The sequence below is a fragment of the Stegastes partitus genome, unplaced genomic scaffold, assembly GCF_000690725.1.
Source record: "Stegastes partitus isolate 25-593 unplaced genomic scaffold, Stegastes_partitus-1.0.2 Scaffold1976, whole genome shotgun sequence".
NCBI lineage: Eukaryota > Metazoa > Chordata > Actinopteri > Pomacentridae > Stegastes > Stegastes partitus.
The window spans coordinates 101,357-108,107 of NW_007579707.1; positions in this window are offsets into that span (position 1 = coordinate 101,357).

Genomic DNA, 6,751 nt, shown 5'->3' on the forward strand with positions numbered 1-6,751 from the left:
AAACTGAACTAAACATGCTCCAATAACACAAAACGAGGGGAAAATATGCAAAACTAAATAAAGGGTAAAAAATGTGCCCCCAGCACATAACAATCACCTTTAGCAACATGCAAATACACCCCAATTTGGCACCACCCAGATGTTCAACTGGACAATCACCCCATTCACTTTCCTTTATGGCAGCAAAAGGGCATAACTCACCTCCACCACTTATTTCAAAATAATCAATTCATATCATTCAATGCACTGGTCCAGAAGTTCGGACTAGGGGAAGAACAATATCTTCATTACCAACAATTAAAATCTATAATCAAATCTGAGACAAATATCACTAACAATTCATGACAACTCCCTAAACTAGTGGAAGAAACAACAGAAATCACCAACTCAAATACATTGATATGTAAAACTTTATCAGCTCATATCCAACTCAGACACAGTAGTAGCACTTCCAACAGCAAAATGGGAATACAGTCTCTCCTTCTCCCCCAGCCCTGACTTCTGGACCAAAATCTGCAGCAATACTTTCTCTATGACCAGCAACACAAATCTACACCTTATACAGTACAAAGCTATCCACAGAGCTCACATCACCCAAAGGCAAACATTCAGAACGGGACTAACACACACAGACACATGCTCACTTTGGGTGGCACTGATGATTCCTTTCACGCAACATGGGGTTGTTCATCTGTTCACTCTTTCTGGACCACAGTAACTCAGAAAGGCTCCACAGTTTTGAGCCGCAGCGTCCCTCCATCGCCATCATTATGTTCACTATGAAATACTTCAGAAGTCGACAACCTTCCAATCAAACATCAAAATCCACTTCCTATTTCTCTAACTATCGCCAAGAAAACTATACTTTTAAACTGAAAGACCAAAAATTCCTTGCATCTCGATCACTGGACCAAACTTCTCATAGAATACATCAAACTGGAGAAAAATACATCCGTCTACAATAATAATTCTGTTTTCAATGACATCTGGAACCCATTTGTAACATACTTCAACATAAATCAGACGCCTGTGGTCTGAAGCCATGCATTCACGCACGCTCCATTCAACGTATGTATTCTAAAAGAAAAGAAAAAAAACTCTTCATTACCCAAAAGACGAAGAAAAAAGAAAAAAAAAGGAAGAGGGAAGGAGAAAAAAAGAAAGAAAGCAGAACTATTAACAACTATTAGTCCTTTTTTCTTTTTTTTCTTTTCCTCGCATTGCATATATATTCATTTATTCATTAACTCATGTTAATTTTATTCACTTAGCCTTTCCTCTTATTTATTTATTTATTTATTTATTTTCTGCACCTAATGACAGCTTCTGTTATTGATGATGATGATGATTATTATTATTAGTAGTAGTATTATTACTATTGCCATTTTTATCGATGTTACACTATTTGGCATCTGAGCGTGGGATGCTTGGGCTCAGTTTGTTTGTTCTCACACTGATTTGGTGTTGTAGGGCCTGTGTTCTTCTTCTAGTTATTCCTGTCAACTTTTATTATTGTTATTATTGTTATTGTTGTTATTACGATTATTGTTGTTATTATTATTATTATTATTATTATTATTATTATTATTATTATTATTATTTGGTAAAGACCTAGAGACTGTGAGATCCCTGATAAATAGGTTCCTTCCCAAGGGTCTAGGCCAGGGGTCTCCAGTCCTGGTCCTGGAGGGCCACAGTCCAGCATGTTTTAGATGTTTCTTTCTTCCAACACACCTGATTCAAATGATCAGGATGGTTATCAGGCTTCTGCAGAGCTTGATGATGAGCTGATCATTTGAATCAGGTTGTTCTGTTGAACCTACGTTCGCACCGTTTGCACTTCCTTGAATCCTTCTCTCTCAGCTAACTGCCTGTCTCTGATAGGAACGTAGGCTGTTCAAATCACAACCAATCGCTGCAATTTTAGCATCGCTTATTGTCCTGATGTTCAACAAAGTCTCTCGGCTGTAAGTTTTGCAGAATGAACATCAGTGTTGTGGGATTTCACAAAGGACTAGAAGCTGTTTGTAGACAAGCTGCATGGACCAAAGAACTGGGCAAGGTGGAAATTTCAAATGGAGCACTTGCTAACGCCTAAAGGACTGTGGGGTATGCTAACAGAGACGGACATGCTAGCCGCAGATGCTAACGCACAAGCTCAAGCGGAGTTTACCAAAGGGAGAGAGAAGGCATTCTCCATATTAGTGGTGAACGTAAGCACATCCCAATTGTACCTGATAACAAGCTGCCAGACTCCCAAAGAAGTGTGGACTACGCTGAAAGGCCATTTTGAGAAAGATACATTGGCAAATAAACTGTTCCTGAAGAAAAAATATTTCCGATGTGAAATGAAGGAAGGAGATCGTTTAACTGAACATTTGAAACAAATGAAGGAGCTGACTGATCAGCAATCAGCAATAGGAGCTGTCATTGAAGGAGTCCCAACTGTAACACTTTTGGGTAGTTTGCCACCAAGTTATGCTACCATTGTCACTCACTACAAACAAAGATTGACAAGCTGACGCTGCAGTTTGTTCAGCAAGCTTTAATAAATGAAAAGCAAAAACGAGTGAATGCTAATGAAAGCTACAGTGTTACTACGTCAGGTGGTGCATCAGCCATGTCATCACAATTTCCTGGAAATTTGCAGGACCACTCCAGGTCAGTGGGAGCAGAAAGACCAAACATGTGAAGAAGAAGACGAAGGTCATATGAAACGTGACTGTCCAAGCTGGAAACGTAAAGCCAAAAAAAACCCCCACAAGGCTAAAAGTATGATGTGTGATGATGCAGAAAAAGAAAGTGCCGTTTTCACTAAAGAGGTAAACCCAACTGTCAGACCACAACAGATTGAATGGTTGATTGATTCGGGAGCGTCAAAGCACATGACACGTGATAAAGAAATTCTTCACAAATATCGGCAATTCGCAAAAGCACTTTCTGTGAAACTCACTGATGGCAGAGTGGTTGATGCCCTAGGAACAGAAAAGGTCAACATGCAAATGATTTTCAAAATAAGTGAGGTAAAAAATGTCACAATGTAAGACGTGCTGTATGTTCCAAAGCTGTCTGGGAACATATTCTCAGTGGAAGCAGCTACCAAGAAAGGAAATACAGTGCAGTTCAGAAGTTCTCACTGATACATACGTGGAAAAAAAACAGAACTCTTCAAGGAATGGGAACACAAAGAGGTGATGGACTATATCAGCTGAATGTTGAAAGAAGTTTACCTGTCTGTTATAGTGCATCAGTAGCAGCCAGTTTATGGCACCAGCACTTGGGTCACACTACCAGGCTGAAGGAACTAAAAGGTCTGGTGAATGGAGTAGACCTCTCCACAGAAACAAAGGTTCCTTTCTGTGAAGGATGTGTGGAAGGCAAGCTGTCTAAAAAGCCATATAAGACAATTGGAGGAATCCGTTCCAAACATGTGACGTCTGTGGTCCCATGCAGACTGAATCTACAGGTGAAGCAAAATATTTTGTGACTTTTATTGATGATTACTCCAGATGCTGCAAGGTATACTTCCTGAAACAGAAGAATGAGGTTCTAAACAAATTCAAGGAATTTGAAAGAACATTCTCAAATGAGTGTGGACAGACTGTCACGAGACTGAGAACAGACAATGCTGGTGAGTACACATCAAAGGAGTTTCAAGAATATTTGAAGGCTCAAGGCATCCAGCATGAAGTGACTCATTCACCACAGCAGAATGGTGTTGCAGAAAGAAAAAATAGGACATTAGCTGAAGCAGCTAGAAGCATGCTGTCACATGTCAAGTTACCAAAGATGTTCTGGGCAGAGGCTGTCACAGCTTACATACAGAGCAGGCTGCCCACATCTGTCCCGAAGCAAGAGACACCCTATGAGAGATGGTGTGGGAAAAATACCTGACATAAGTCACATGAGGGTGTTTGGATGTGCTGCTTATGCACATATCCCAGATGAAACGAGACAAAAACTGGACAAGAAGGCTGTGAAGCTTCATTTTGTGGGATATGCAAATAATGCCAAGGGCTATCGCCTTTATGATGAAAAGAAAAGGAGGATTCTAATCCGTTGTGATGTCGTTTTCAATGAAACCAACTTTGACTGGAATGCTGTTAAGTGTCCCACTTGTGCAGAATGCTGTCATTGAGCTGTTTGTCCACGAGATGGAGCTCTAACTCCATTCAAGCCTCAGTCCTCGCTCTGTCTCCTCAGTAGTGCCGGAGCAAGCTGCAGTCAGCCAGCATCACAGGAGTGAGCTGAGTGGTTCAGAGGGCTGCCACGGACACGCCGCTTGATGAAGACTCACAATTTTTGGTATGAGTCATTATCAATGTCTGAAGGCTCACCTCATTCCATTTGAGGTGAATACGGTCAACCTACTACTAATAGCACATAAAAGTGTAAAACATGTTCTTTCCTATTGCCAGCAGGTGGCGCTATGACTGTGAATGGATATTGCCATATGGGTTTCATCAGGACAGGACTGTTGTCAAGTATGTAAAGTTTGAGGCAGATTGGAGCATGTACAGGGTTGTTAGACACGCTTCCTTTTTAATGACGAATCATCATAATTTAGAGGGCTGCCATGGCCACGCCCTCAGACTTTTGAGGAGCGTTTTGATAACTTTTAATCACCAAGCCCTATTGTATGCACTGGCCAAATTTGAGGCATTTGCTCTTGAATATGACAAAAAACACAAAAAGCTGCACAGTTATTTCAAAATGGTGGACTTCCTGTTGAGTTTACAGTCTGGGTCCAACAGGCTTTTTTGTGCATTCTGATGTGTTACATATGCCTACCAAATTTTGTAAACTTCAGTTAAATGTCCTGCAGGGGCTGATGGATAAATTGCTGCAGGGGCCACTATAGAGCCATTTTGCCAAACAGGCACACGTTGTCTGTCGTTGAGCCGATAGTGACTCGCATGCCAATAATGGTGAGTTTATGAGCATTCCAAAGCTGTCAAAAAGTCCTTTCCGTGTCATAGCAACAATGCGTCACCATGGCAACACTGTTGCTTGAAAATGCAAACACTTCGCACTGTAGCATCGTCAAGGTAGGAAGACTTAGCTGACCAATTTTAAGAATGATATCACACAGTTTGAAGCAATGGCACATGGAAGTGTAGTGCCTCAAACAGCCTGTTACCAGTAGGTGGCGCTATGACTGTGAATGGATTTGGGCATATGGATGTGATCAGGACAACATCCATCCATCCATCCATCCATCCATCCATCTTCTCCCGCTTATCCGGAGTCGGGCCGCCTCCGCAGGACAACAGTCTGATCAAATATGTAAAGTTTGAGCCAGAATGGAGCAGATACAGGGTAGTTACACAGTACTTCCTCTTTTATGGCGAAGGATCAAACATCAGAGAGCCGCCGTGGCCACGCCCTTTGACCTCTGCAGAAGATTTTAATAACATTTTACCTTCAAGGCGTATTCTACATGCTACCCAAATTTCAGCACTCTGTGACTTACCCCCTAGGAGGAGTTGGCTCAGGTTGGACAAACGAACAATCCAAAATGGCGGACTTCCTGTTGGGTTTAGGGTATGGCTGTCACTGACTTTTTTGTTCGTCCTGACCTCCTCCATATACCAACCAAATTGCGTAGGTCTGGGTCAAACATGCTTTAGATGGGACAGGGGGTCTAATACATTTTTTAGGCATTGTGTATTCATGCAACTTTATGAATGACTCAAGGTTCCACTGCATGCAGGAACATATATATAGCAAATGTTAACATACTATTCTTGATCATCATTACTTGTTCACAAGAAGGTGTTGATATGTTTGGGGGTTAGATGCTAATGTAGCATGATGCTATCTGCTTTTGATGGTGATGCCAATCTGGGTTAGATAGGCAAGGCTGATTAATGATTGGCTTCCACATCAGTAAGTTGGTACCAGTCCCAGACGGAGACAACAGGTTAGTGCTGAGGCCAGACTGGGCTGACAGGCAGATCAGGAGAGGCAGGATTGTCATGTGAGGCGTAGTGACACAGGCAGGCAGAGACACACCTTTAGCAGGAAAAAGTTGTGCTTATTAAGGACAATCAAACAGGACAATGCTTATCCAGATTCAGGTATGTAGTTTTCACATGTCATCACAAAATACCAGTTCCAAATCTAACAGCATAAGCCAGTGAAGGCAGTACATATTACACAGAAACCTACATCAACATTTTTTGGGACACTTCTGGGCCAAATAATCAGAAAATCCTGCAATATGTTATGGTTTTACAAAGCTGACAAAGAGAATGGGTCAGCAGACAGCTTTTAGTGAAAACGTTGTCATCCAGTGGAAAGCTTTCTGTCAGTATTGGCCTGTGTTACCGCTGACACTGTACAGTGATTTGTCAGCAACATATTAATATTGTGGTTGGATAAAATAGATTTGCACCTGATTTGCCTTTCAGTATGTAAATTCAAAAACATTTAAATAAAATAATCTCCCAAACAGTTGTCAGTATAAACTCTATGTAATTGTAACTGTCATTTATCCCGTTCAATGGAGACACAAGGGCATGAGTGTCGCATCAACGCAGAGCTGGTCTCTCCACAAATAAAGAACTATCAGTGTTTCTTTTTTTGTATTATGTGTTCAATATAGCAAGAATATTTGTGAATAATGTCTGTTTGTGTGTTTGTGTCTATGTGTTGTAGGTCAGAAGAGGAGTCTGACTGCTCATATTGTGCTGTTGTCTGTCTTTTCATACAAAAAGTTACGCTATGCTGCCTGTTCCACTTCCAGTTC